This window comes from Scyliorhinus canicula, chromosome 11, assembly GCF_902713615.1.
Source record: "Scyliorhinus canicula chromosome 11, sScyCan1.1, whole genome shotgun sequence".
Lineage (NCBI taxonomy): Eukaryota > Metazoa > Chordata > Chondrichthyes > Carcharhiniformes > Scyliorhinidae > Scyliorhinus > Scyliorhinus canicula.
In genome coordinates, this window is record NC_052156.1 from 162,792,147 (window position 1) to 162,804,281 (window position 12,135).

Consider the following 12,135-nt stretch of genomic DNA (forward strand, 5'->3'; position numbering starts at 1 on the left):
GCACACACGGGGAGGACGTGCAGACTCCGCACAGACAGTGACCCAGCCGGGAACCGAACCTGGGACACTGGAGCTGTGAAGCATTTATGCTAACCACCATGCTACCATGCTGCCCCAAATGTCATGCCCGCGGATTTCCCGAAACCCCATTGGCCAGCTGCCAGGGCGGAGGGCCCCGCTGCCGGCGGGGGGGGGGGGGTGCCAGAAAATGGGTGTGGCAGGACAGAGAACCCCGCCCAATGTTTATTCTCCTTTTCAGACCATCAGTATGGGGTAGCCCATTATTGACAACTCAGCAGCATCATATGGACCGGCTGATGATGACGGCGTCACCTTAGCAACAAGAGGGCACGTTATTATGACATCATTAACTTAGCAACAAGCAGTATCCCATTGCGACACCATTGGCTTAATAACTGAGAATGGCTCCTTGTGATGCTTTCAAATATATAACGGGCCTTGTTGAGTTTTGGCCCAAGTCCAGCCTCTTTCTTTACCTTCTTTCCTTTCACAGCTTGAGGTTGGCTTAAGTCTCACCCAGATATTTATGCCACGATGGTGCTCTGCAACGCCTTGGTCCAGTGACCAAGTTAGCCATCAGAGGAATGCAAAGATAAATCTCAAAAGTGATGCTTTCGCCTTGTGTAGGGCAGCAGGCAACATTCCGCTGTACGAACGTGCCACCATGTTTGGGTACTCGCTCAACAAAATAATCACAGGTGGGTGTCATTTCCATTGTCTTAGAGTGAGAGAGTCACTATGGCACAGCAGGAGGGAGGCCATTTGGCCCATCGGGTCCATGGTGGCTCTCCGTCGAGCAATGCAGTCTGTCCCTGTTCCTGCGGCCCTGCAGATTTGTTTCCCTCAAGTACCAATCCAATGTCCTCTTGAAATAATTTATCACTTTAAAAATGGTAGGTGGTTCCTGATTCTGGGATTCCCGACACCCTATTCCGAGGCTGTCCAATGTTCGGGAGTGACTTTAAAGGACACGGACTGGTTCCTGTCAAAATCCCAGATCCAGCACTCCCGACCTGGCTGAGATAGGCATATTCTCGCACTCCACAATCTTCATGGAGTCGGCCAGAATTTTAAAGAGTCGTGGTGCAGGAGCCCCCAGAGGAGCCGGGAATTCTAGTCTGTGTGGTGGTATTAATGTGAGCACTGCCATTGGTGCAGAGCATGGGTTTCACATTGGCTCTGGCTGGTCATGTGCCTCTCGTCCGATTAGCTGGGACTAGTCATGTGACTGCTCACCAATTGGTCGAGAGGCAAGTAGACCCCGCCTCCGAGTTCCCGGCGGTCGGCCTTACTCTGTAGTTGACCACCGGGCTAACAACTAGCTGATTAAAGCCACAGTTCGGATCCTAATCGTGTCTTGAATCCAATTGATGGTACATCAGTCTGCATGTGGGGACCTTTTTCAAAGTAAATTCAAAGGGTGTCCCTAATCCATACATGTCAAGCTGTCCCATGGCCCCGGATGCACCCATTCCAAACTCTGCCTTTCCTCCCCACCTCCTATTGTCCCTCACGTCCCTTATGCCCAGCTCTGCCTTTCCATCCAAACCCGATGGCCCATCATATTGATGGAAAAGTTTAAAATCAGTAATAACCCTGATGAGATTCATGGGAATACACCGATCAATCTCCCTGAGGGATCCCGTACATTTCAAGGTTCTCCGTTAGCGGGCGGAGCTGGGGCTTAATACCTTACACTTCAATAGTCGGCCCTCACAGGGACTGCCTCTCTCCTTAGACCTGACTGGGAACTTGGTGTCGCAGCCATTTCTTTGAACTAAAATGAAACTCCAGTTAACTCACCTTCTGGCCAGGATTCTCCAGCCCCCCCACCTCCTCCCAGAATTCTCCGACCCAGCACAGGCCTCCACGGGGGCCTGGCCCGCGATCAGGGCCTACGTGCCGGGGCCCTGTCGGGCTCCGCCATATTGCCCGGGCCCGGCGCAGAGCCATGAACCCACGCACATGCGCAGAATCACGTCGGCCGTGCCGCGCCGGCTGGAGCCGCGGAGACCACTCCGACGCCGACCTAGCCCCCTAGGAAGGGGTGAATACCTGACAATCGAGGACCGTTGACGCCGGAGTGGTTCGCGCCGCTTTTCACGCCGGCGTTAGAACTTGGCTGCGGGATTGGAGAATCCCGGCCCCTGGATTTTATAAAATCATGAAGAATTTACATAAAGTGACTAAAGAGAAACTGCTTCCAATGGTTGAATGACTGATTACCAGAAGATATTAGATTTAAGGTGATTGGCAACAGAATCAGAGGTGTTCACAAGAAATCTATTTTACGTAACGGATGTTTGGGATTTGGAATGTTCTGTCTGATCGGCCGGTGGAAATATAGGGGCTTTCAGAAAGAAAATTAGATAAATTCTTGAAAGAAAAAACATTGCAGAACTATGGGGTAACGGTGGGAGAGAGGAACTAACTGGGTTGTTCTCCGAAAGAGCTGGCAGAGACTCAATGGGCTGAATAGCCTCCTTTGGTGCTGTGATTCTTTTTGGAGGTGCTGTGTTCAGAATTGCAGGTAATATTCCAAATACCAACTGAGCAGTAATTTAGGCAGGGTGAGAATAACTTCCTTAAAACTCTGATTAAATATTCTCAAGGCAGAAACTAGTATTTGACTAGCTTTCTTGATAACGGGTTGTGCTGACTGGGAGAGATGCATGAGACTATAAAGTATCGATAGGCACACATACACACAATGGTTGTCTGGGCTGTGATAAATGTGGGAATTTCAGATAAATTGTATTACCTGTATTTGGTGCAGTCAGGGTTAAAAGACTGGGTTAGCGTGTGTATGAATGCTGCTGTCACGTTTTTAAAAATCCTGGGCGGGATTCTCCATCCCGACACACTTGTTTTCTGGTGCCCCACCACCCGCCGGCAGCGGGATTCCCCGACTCGCCAGCCAGCCAATCGGGTTTCCCATTGTAATAATACAATAACAATCTTTATTGTCACAAGTAGGCTTACATTAACACTGTAATGAAGTTACTGTGAAAAGCCCCGAGTCGCCACACTCCGGCGCCAGTTCAGTTACACTGAGAGAGAATTCAAAATGTCCAATTCACCGAACAACACGTCTTTCGGGACTTGTGGAAACCCGAGCACCCGGAGGAAATCATAGAATTTACAGTGCAGAAGGAGGCCATTAGGTCCATTGGGTCTGCACTGACCTTTGGAAAGAGCACCCTACTTCAGCCCACAGCTCCATCCCATCCCCTAACCCAGTAACCCCACCCAAACTTTTTGGACACTAAGGGGCAATTTAGCACGGCCAATCCACCTAACCTGCACATCTTTGGACTGTGGGAGGAAACGGGAGCACCCGGAGGAAACCCACGCAGACACGGGGAGAATGTGCAGACTCCGCACAGACAGTGACCCAATCCGGGAATCAAATCTGGGATGTTGGAGCTGTGAAGCGACAGTGCTAACCACTGTCTTACCATGCTACCCATCAAGCAGGGGCTATTACAGCTGCAGCCTATCTGCCCTACCAAACTCCCCCAGGGTAGAGCCCTGCTGCAGCTTCTCTCCTGAAAGTTAATCTCACCCCCTTTGACTGTGAGGAGCCTCTAGCTTCACAGCTGAAGTCCATTTAAAATGAGGAATATCCTTGTTCATTGTGAGAGAGCTTCACACTCCTGAACTTTCAAGTGCCTCCTCGAAAGAACAGGTGCCATGTCTCAGAGGATGATTAGCGGACTGGATTTCCTGCAACCTTTGAATCCTGAACAGTGTGTCTGAACTCTGGGAGCATCAGCACCATTGAGGCAGCTTCCAACAAACAGTAAAGAGCAGGTCTTCACCACCAAGGACCTTCTTGGGACGAGAGGGTAAGTGTCTGGATGAGGGGTAGACAGCTGAACATGACCTCCCTTTGTGATGCTGGCAGAGGTCTGGGACCTCGGGGTTCCTGATCTGGTTGGGAGTGAGTGTGCAGAGTGAGGTTTGCCAGCACAACTGACTCGCTGAGTGAAGGTGAGAAAATCATGCTTAGGGTTGGGGGAGTCTTGGGGCATTTGAGGGTCCTGTGATGGAAGACCTAACTGATTATTAGTCTCTCTTCTTCTCCAATTCCTGACGAATGCTCTGTATGCCCGGGCATCCAACTACATCACCTTCAAACTGTACCAGGCCCAGCAACATGCCGGGACTGCAGGACTCGCCACCATCACCGGGATGCCCAGGCCAGGGAAGCATCGGGACATCACGGAGTGCCCTGGAGTTCAGAAGAATGAGGGGAGATCTCATAGAGACTTATAAAATTCTAACAGGACTGGACAGGGTCGATGCAGGGAAGATGTTACTAATGATGGTTTTGTCCAGAACCAGGGGTCACAGTCTGAGGATTCAGGGTAAACCATTCCGGACAGAGATAAGGAGACGTTTCTTCACACAAAGAGTGGTGAGCCTGTGGAATTCATTACCACAGGAAGTAGTTGATGCTAAAACTTTGAATATATTCAAGAGGCGGCTGGATATAGCACTTGGAGAGAATGGGATCAAAGGTTATGGGGAGAAAGCAGGATTAGGCTATTGAGTTAAATGATCAGCCATGATCGTGATGGATGGCTGGGCAGGCTCGAATGGTCAAAAGGCTTCCTCCTGGTCCTATCTTCCATGTATCTATGTATTAACAAGAAGAGGTTCTTCTCCCTGAATGTTCAGATTCTGTGTGAGCACCCCCGGAGGATCATGCATGTGTGTGCCCACTACCCTGGGAGCGGGCAGGGCAGCTATACCCTGGGGCACTCAGATATCCCTGGTATCTTCGAGGACCACCCCAGGATTATGGATTAGCTTGTGGGGATAAGGGTACTTGCTAAGGCCATGGTTGATGATGCAGGAGTGGAGGTCTGAGACCCATGCGGAGTCCCAATATAATATGGCCCACATTGCAACCCATGCTGTCATTGAGCGGTGCATCGGGCTGTTCAAAATGCAGTTCCAATGCATGGACCACCTTGGCAGGTCTCTACAGTACACCCTCCAGAGGGTCTCTCACTTTGTGGTGGTCTGTTGTGCCCTCCACAATCTGGAAAAGCAGCGAGGCGACATGCTGGATGAGGAGGGCGAGGAGGAGGAGGAAGAGAAGGAGGGGTACCAGGAGGGGCTGGAGTGCGAGTCAAGGAGGAGCTGGAGGATGGAGGACAAGTGGCAGCAAGGGTCCGACATGCCAGGAGGACCAGGGAAGCCGGATCATCTATTAGATTCTCCTGTGTCTGTCGGCTCAACCGTCGCCCCCCCCCCCCATCACACTGCGAACTCCCAGACCACCCTGTGCTCCCTCCAAGGGTCCATGTAACATCACTGTCAGCGAGTCCCTATATGAGGCAGGAGAGTGATGGACCGCATTCTGTGAGCAAAGCTCTGGTGCTCCTGAGGACCTGATTAAATCTGACTCCTGTCTTTCTGCTGACAGCGCACTCACACCCATCCTCATGGTGGAGCCTGCATCAGGAGCTTTGATCTTGGACCACTGAGCCAGTGGTTCTCCATTGTCTGCACCACAGTTTTAGCGCCCTCAGCAATGGCCCTCAGTGACTGGGCCATGCTCTGGAGTGCTTTAGCAATGTCAATCTGCGACTGGGACATGCCCCTCATCGATTGGGACATGTCGTTGAGGCCCTCAGCCATGGCCACCACATACTGAGCAACACTTGGGACTCCACCACTCATGGTGCGGATGTCGTGCTCCAGGTTTTGCACTGCATTCTCCACATTAGCAGTATTGGTCCGGGTTCCACACAATACTGGCACCATAACCTGTGCCCCAAGACTTTGGAACTTCGCCAATCGGCCTTGCATTCGCTGGAATGTCGCTGACACCCCCACCAGAATGTCACGGCTGTGCCCCATCATCTTGCATCTGCTCTGGGAGAACCTAGTCCACAGGCTCAACATCTGGCTGGGATCCAGCTGACCTCCGACTGCCGTCACCCTTGGATGTTCCTGCCTGCACCTGAGCAGCTGTGTGGTACTCATCATGTTGTGCCCCCAAAGCCTGTCCACGAATGTCGCCCACCCAGGTGTGTGTCTCTGCGCTGGTGGAAGGTGAGGGTGACAGCTGTGACAAATCGCCAGTGTTATCCTCGGAGCTCTCCTCTGAGATGGTGGGGGGGGGGGGGGGGGGGGGGGGGGAATGATACGAATCTGGATGGCCTGGCCTCATCAGATGGTGATCCTGCAAAGAGAATGGACATGGGATCAGCGAGAGGGAAGGATAATTATGTGGGATATCAACACCTCACTTGAGACCTGTCATTTGGATGAAGAGACAGTGGATCCTCACCTCCCTGGTGCAGACCAACCTCATTGTTGGTGACTGTTTTCTCCTTAGGCAACCGTGCAATCTCCAGGACCCATTCCTCAGACGGGGTAAGCACTCGGATCCCTGGGATTCTGCCCCCGTCTTCGCCCTTTCCGACTTCGGGTGACTGTCTGTGTGGAATTTGCCCTGTGTCTGTGTAGGTTTCCTCCGGATGCTCCAATTTCCTCCCACAGTCCAAAGATGTGCAGGTCAGGTGGATTGGCCATGATCAACTGTTGGCTTACGGGGATAGTGTGCAGTTTGGTCCCAGATGGGGTGCTGTTTCAGAGGGCCGGTACAGACTCAATGGGCTGAATGACCGCCTTCTCCACTGTAGGGATTCTATGATTCTACCACTATCATAGCTTGCGAGTCTCGTGAGTTTCCAGGTGGAGGAATGGCTGAGATTTGTACACAAGGCATGAGGGGCCCATGGGGATGGGTGGGGGCATGAGGTGGCATGGGTGATCATGGCAAGCTTTTGGAGGGTGATAGGGCATGAGGGATGAGGGCTGGAGAGTCTTTGTGATTTTATCTCAACTGAGATAAGGCCTTGATCCGGGCCTTTTAAGCAGTCCAACCCCAAACCTGGTAGCCCCTGTGGCTTTTCCTAGGTTGGATGACCTGATTCCAGTACTTTCTCCAAAGGCAGGCGGGCCAAGCTGAGAATCTTCCTGATTCCTGCTACCCGAAGATGAAATTCCAGGTCACAATGTCGAAGTGTCAGTGGGGTCCAAATGCCTAACCGACGTCACATAACCTAACTCTGACATAAATCAATGAGAATGATATGACATAGCTCCATATCAATGGTAGTCATCCTCATGTTGGCAGCTGTCGTACATTGAAGACTGGAAGATTTAGATTGACATTAGACAAGATTGTTAGTGCAGAGGAGTGGGTATTGCTTAGGTGGTGCATTCTTCAATGAGCTACTGTTGGAGAGCCATGAATGCAGGCATTTGTTGGACTGTCCCATCTTGTCGCCATCTTCATTGTAACCATTTTAGCCTAATTCCTTGTTGTTACAGACATAGAACATAGAACATAGAACAGTACAGCACAGAACAGGCCCTTCGGCCCTCGATGTTGTGCCGAACAATGATCACCCCACTTAAACCCACGTAACCCGTATACCCGTAACCCAACAATCCCCCCATTAACCTTACACTACGGGCAATTTAGCATTGCCAATCCACCTAACCCGCACATCTTTGGACTGTGGGAGGAAACCGGAGCACCCAGAGGAAACCCACGCGCACACGGGGAGGACGTGCAGACTCCACACAGACAGTGACCCAGCCGGGAATCGAACCTGGGACCCTGGAGCTGTGAAGCATTGATGCTAACCACCATGCTACCGTGAGGCCATAACCCATAACATGATTGGGGGAGAAGTGAAACATTGCACCTTGCATAATCAATGTGTTTGTTTTTATCAAAATGAAGGTGTGTATGTTTCTTCGCTCCCAGGGTGTGCACGGTCAATTTTTTTTAAAAACAGCAGCAAGCTTTTGAGAGTTTAAATCAAGTGGATTTTGTACTCATACATTCACCTTGAAAGTCTAAATGCTACATCACTCACATGCATGCATGCACATGTGTGCACACATGCAAGAAATATCCAGTTCAAGAGAATAGTGCACTTTTACAAGTTATAAACAAAAGAATAGTTCATGGTTCATGTTTTAGCTCACTGTAGGAAATGCATGTTCAATTAAAATAATAGCAGCAAGCTTTTGAGGGTTTAAATCAAGTGGGTTATGTATTCATACATTAATTCTGCAAGTCTAATTGCTACATCATTCATACGCGTACATAGAAACACTCATGCACACACACAAGAAAGATACAGTTCAAAAGAGTAGTGCACTTTTACAAGTTATAAACAAAAGAATAATTCATGTTTTATGGAAAAACAATCGTGGGGTGGTTAAAAGTGGTGTTTTACTCTGATAGGATAGGTCAGGTAGTTGTATTAGCTGTAGTCATATATCAGGGGTTATGGTAAGATTTGCTCCCTGAGATGGATGTTCGGTTGGTTGTGAGGTCATCATATGTAATTGTTCTGACCGGGAGGTCATTTTTTTTACAAATGGACTTGGAATAGGAATCAGGTTGTGCGACTTTTAAGGAGCAGTCCGCAGGTTCAAATAGGCATAGGTGTTACTGCCTCCTTCTGCAGTTCATATTCTGAAGAGGGTGTTATTTGTAGATTGACTAGTTTCTCTCTGGTCCTTGGGATAATAGATGTGGTATCTGCAGCCAGTTTCAGTCACATGATGGTAAGTTTTGGTGCTTTCCATTGTCCACATAATGGGTTGGTGCCAGTGTGATTGATACGCAATGAGGGAATAATCGATAGCCCATCAACATACCAGCTCTGATGAGCTCACTGGACGACCATATTTGATATTCCATCCTTACTCCTCTGACATGTCTGACAGCCATTGTTAGATCGCTTCCATTGAGCTGGTGAGGATTGTCCCGTTGATCCGAGAAACACATTTCCATGAATGAAACGGAAATTAATCCATCGTCTGTGCAGAAATTACAATGGTCACCTGACCTTTGACGTCCATTTTTAAAAGGCAGCCAGTTCCAGAAAATGATGTCCTGGATGCAGCCTACGTTTAAAGTTATGAGTAAGACAGGCCTTCACTGGGCATGACATTGTGATCAGGCTTTCTCTCCACTGCTGGCTTCGGGTGCTGTCTCTTTATCAGTACATCTTAGAGTATCTTACAGAAGTTGTTCTTTAAATTAAGAACATAAGAATTAGGAGGAGGAATAAGCCATTTTGTCCTTTACACCTGAAGTAGAAGCTTAGCCATGATCTAGTCGAATGACAGAGCTGGCTCGAAGGGCCAAATGGCCCACTCCTGCTCTTACTTCCGAGCCTCCGTTATTCAATAAAAACACAGCTGATCTTCTCGCTCATCCCTTCATGCATGGTCCCTATTTTCAGCCAGAACTTTGTAAAGTCCTATTAATGTAAATGGCCCATTTCTGAGCACATTTCAATGTAAAAATATAAAGCAGTAGTCCTGATTTGCCATTTTATTATCATTCGTTTTCTGCTAGTGAGGTAATTGTCACCCCCTCCAGTGTAAGCACTTGACTGAAGTAATCTCCCTCCAAACTATCAAGGATTCATTATGATGGAAATTTTTCCAAATTACCTACTCAAGCTGATGATGAAACATTTACAATTACAGAGCAAGGGAACAAAATGCTGGTGATGTATCATATTCTGTGGATCAGGGTTACCAAGCAATAGCGTTTCTATTTGTAGCAGAAGTGTTGTGATGCACTGGCTCCGTTGCAAACTGCCTTAACGTTCAGCTTCTAAACCACCACAGATTTGCTTCACCCATTTCTTTCAAGAGGAGTGAAGTAAGCGATGAAAGAAGACGCATTGTGATGGGACAAACCTTCGGTAAGATCACACCTGGACTACTGTGCAAACCTTTGGTCTCCATAGCTATGAATGGATAAACCTGCCCCGGTGAAGGTTCACTGAACTGATTGCTGAATGAGGGAATTGTCCCACAAAAAAAGATTGAGTGGCCTCGGCCTATACTCCCTGGAATTTAGAAAAATGTGAACATGCAAATATACGCAAAAGACACAGGCGTGAGCCATTTGGCCCCTCACCCCATTTCATAAGATCATGGCAGATCTGATACCAACCTCAAATCTGCACGCTCCCTCCCCCCACTGCCATTAGCTATCACCTCGCCCTACTCCCCGTCCCCTGCTTACCAAGAATCTAGCCACTTCTGCCTTTAAAATATTCAAGGACTCTGCTTCCTCCACCTTTTCAGGAAGAGAGTTCCAAAGACTCATGATCCTATGAGAGAAAACATTTTGCCTCATCCCAGTTTTAAATAGGCGACTCCTTATTTTTAAACAGTGGTTCTAGATTCTTCCAAAGCTGGAAACATCGGGTGGGATTCTCCGATCCCCCGCTGGGTCGTGAACCCCGCCCCGACGCCAGCTGCCGTATTCTCCGCCGCCGTTTTTCAGGCGGGGGTGGGGTTCACGCCACGCCGGTCGGGGTCCATTGGCAACGCCCCCCCCCCCCCCGGCAATTCTCCGGGCCCCGATGGGCCGAGCGGTCGTCCGTTTTTGGCCAGTCCCGCCGGCGTGGGTTACGCATGGTCCCACTTGGCGGGACCCGGCAGGTAAGTCAGCGGGGGCAGTCCTCATGGGGGCGTGGGGTGTCCGACCCCGCGGGCGGCCCCCACGATGACCTGGCCCGAGATCGGGGCCAACCAATCTATGGGCGGGCCTGTTCCGTGGGGGCACTTCTTCCTTCCGTGTCGGCCCCTGTAGGGCTCCGCCATGGACGGCGCGGAGAGAATCCCCGTGCATACGCCAAAATACGCCGGCCACGCGGATCACGCACATGCGTGAGATCACACCAGCCCTTCAGCGCATGCGCGAACTCGCGCAGTCCCTTCAGGGGCTGTTGATGCCGGAGTGGTTGGCATCGGTTCCCCCATCGGCGTGGGGACTTAGTCCCCCAGAAGGGAGAATCCGGCTGATCCTCTCCACACTCACCCTGTCAATACTCCTCAGCATCTTACATGTTTCAATCAAGTCACCCATAATTCTTCGAAATGCCAGCGGATACAGGCCTAGTCTGTCCAACCTTTCATCATAAGACAACCCGTCCCTTCCTGGTATCTATTCAACTTTCTCTGAACTGCTTCCAACACATTTACAGCTTTCCTTAAACAAGGAGACCGATACTGCACATAGTGCTCCAAATGTGGTCGCCCTAGTGCCCCTGTAAAACTGGAGCATAACCTCCCTACTTTTGTCATTAATTCCCCGTGCAATAAATGACAATATTCTATTCACTTTCCTAATTGCTTGCTGGACCTGCACACTCGCCTTTTGTGATTCAGGCACTTTTTATTTATTTAGTGAATGCAATGTCCCGATGCCAAGCAGTTTCTTCCTGTGCTGCTGTGTTGATTACGGATAGGCCTCTGCTGAGTCTCTGGGATGGGCATTCTTCTGTAATGTGGTGACAGTTTTCTCTCTCCCGCAGGCACATAGGGGGCTGGCACTAATGCCCCATCTGTGGAGGGTGGCCAAGCAGCGGCCGCCCCAGTCCTGAACCTGTTATGGGTGAACCATTCTTTCCTCGGAAGGTCGGAACCAGGCAGCTGTTGGATTGGGTTTGAGAACAGGTACTTGTTTGTCATGTTCAATGATTCCTACTTATTCATCCAGGAGGAACTTGTGTTGAACTCTTGTGTTGAACTCCTGTGTGGAAGGATTTTTCCAGACTGGTCTTCTTGATGGGAGTCGTACCTTGGCTGGGCCGAATAGATCAGTATGGAGTGGCAAGAGGGGGGCGTTGCAAACTTTTTCTGTCATTTTGTGGGTTGTTGCAAGCTGGTGGCTATTTGAAGGAGTGATATTGCCAGGGCAGTAAGTCAAGGGAGTGGTGTTCATAAGATACGGGAGCAGAATTAGGCCATTTGGCCCATCGAGTCTGCTCCGCCATTCGATCATGGATGATCTCATCCTGGCCTCAACTCGACCGACCTGCCAGTTCTCCATAACCCTTCAACCCATTACCCATTAAAAATCTGTCTTAACAGCTCCTTAAATTTACTCACCGTCCCAGCATCCACTGCACTCTGGGGCAGCGAATTCCACAGGTTCACAACCCTTTGGGAGAAGTCGTTTCTCCTCAACTACGTTTGAAATTTACTATCCCTTATCCCGAGACTGTGACCTCTCCATTTAGATTTCCCCACAAGACGAAG

General features: G+C 49.8%; 1 protein-coding gene across 5 annotated transcripts in view; it reads left to right on the plus strand.

Moving 5' to 3' along the window:
- The first annotated feature begins 417 nt into the window (after positions 1 to 417).
- prkcq (protein kinase C, theta) overlaps positions 418 to 12,135 on the plus strand; it is a 233,340-nt gene continuing 221,622 nt past the window's right edge. For 2 of the 5 annotated variants that reach the window (XM_038811892.1, XM_038811893.1), the window contains exons 1-3: positions 418 to 719; positions 9,709 to 9,785; positions 11,409 to 11,550. The gene's annotated coding sequence lies outside the window, so the exon portion shown is untranslated. The remainder of the gene's footprint in view (positions 720 to 9,708; positions 9,786 to 11,408; positions 11,551 to 12,135) is intronic. The other 3 variants (XM_038811897.1, XM_038811896.1, XM_038811895.1) reach the window with 2 other exon arrangements.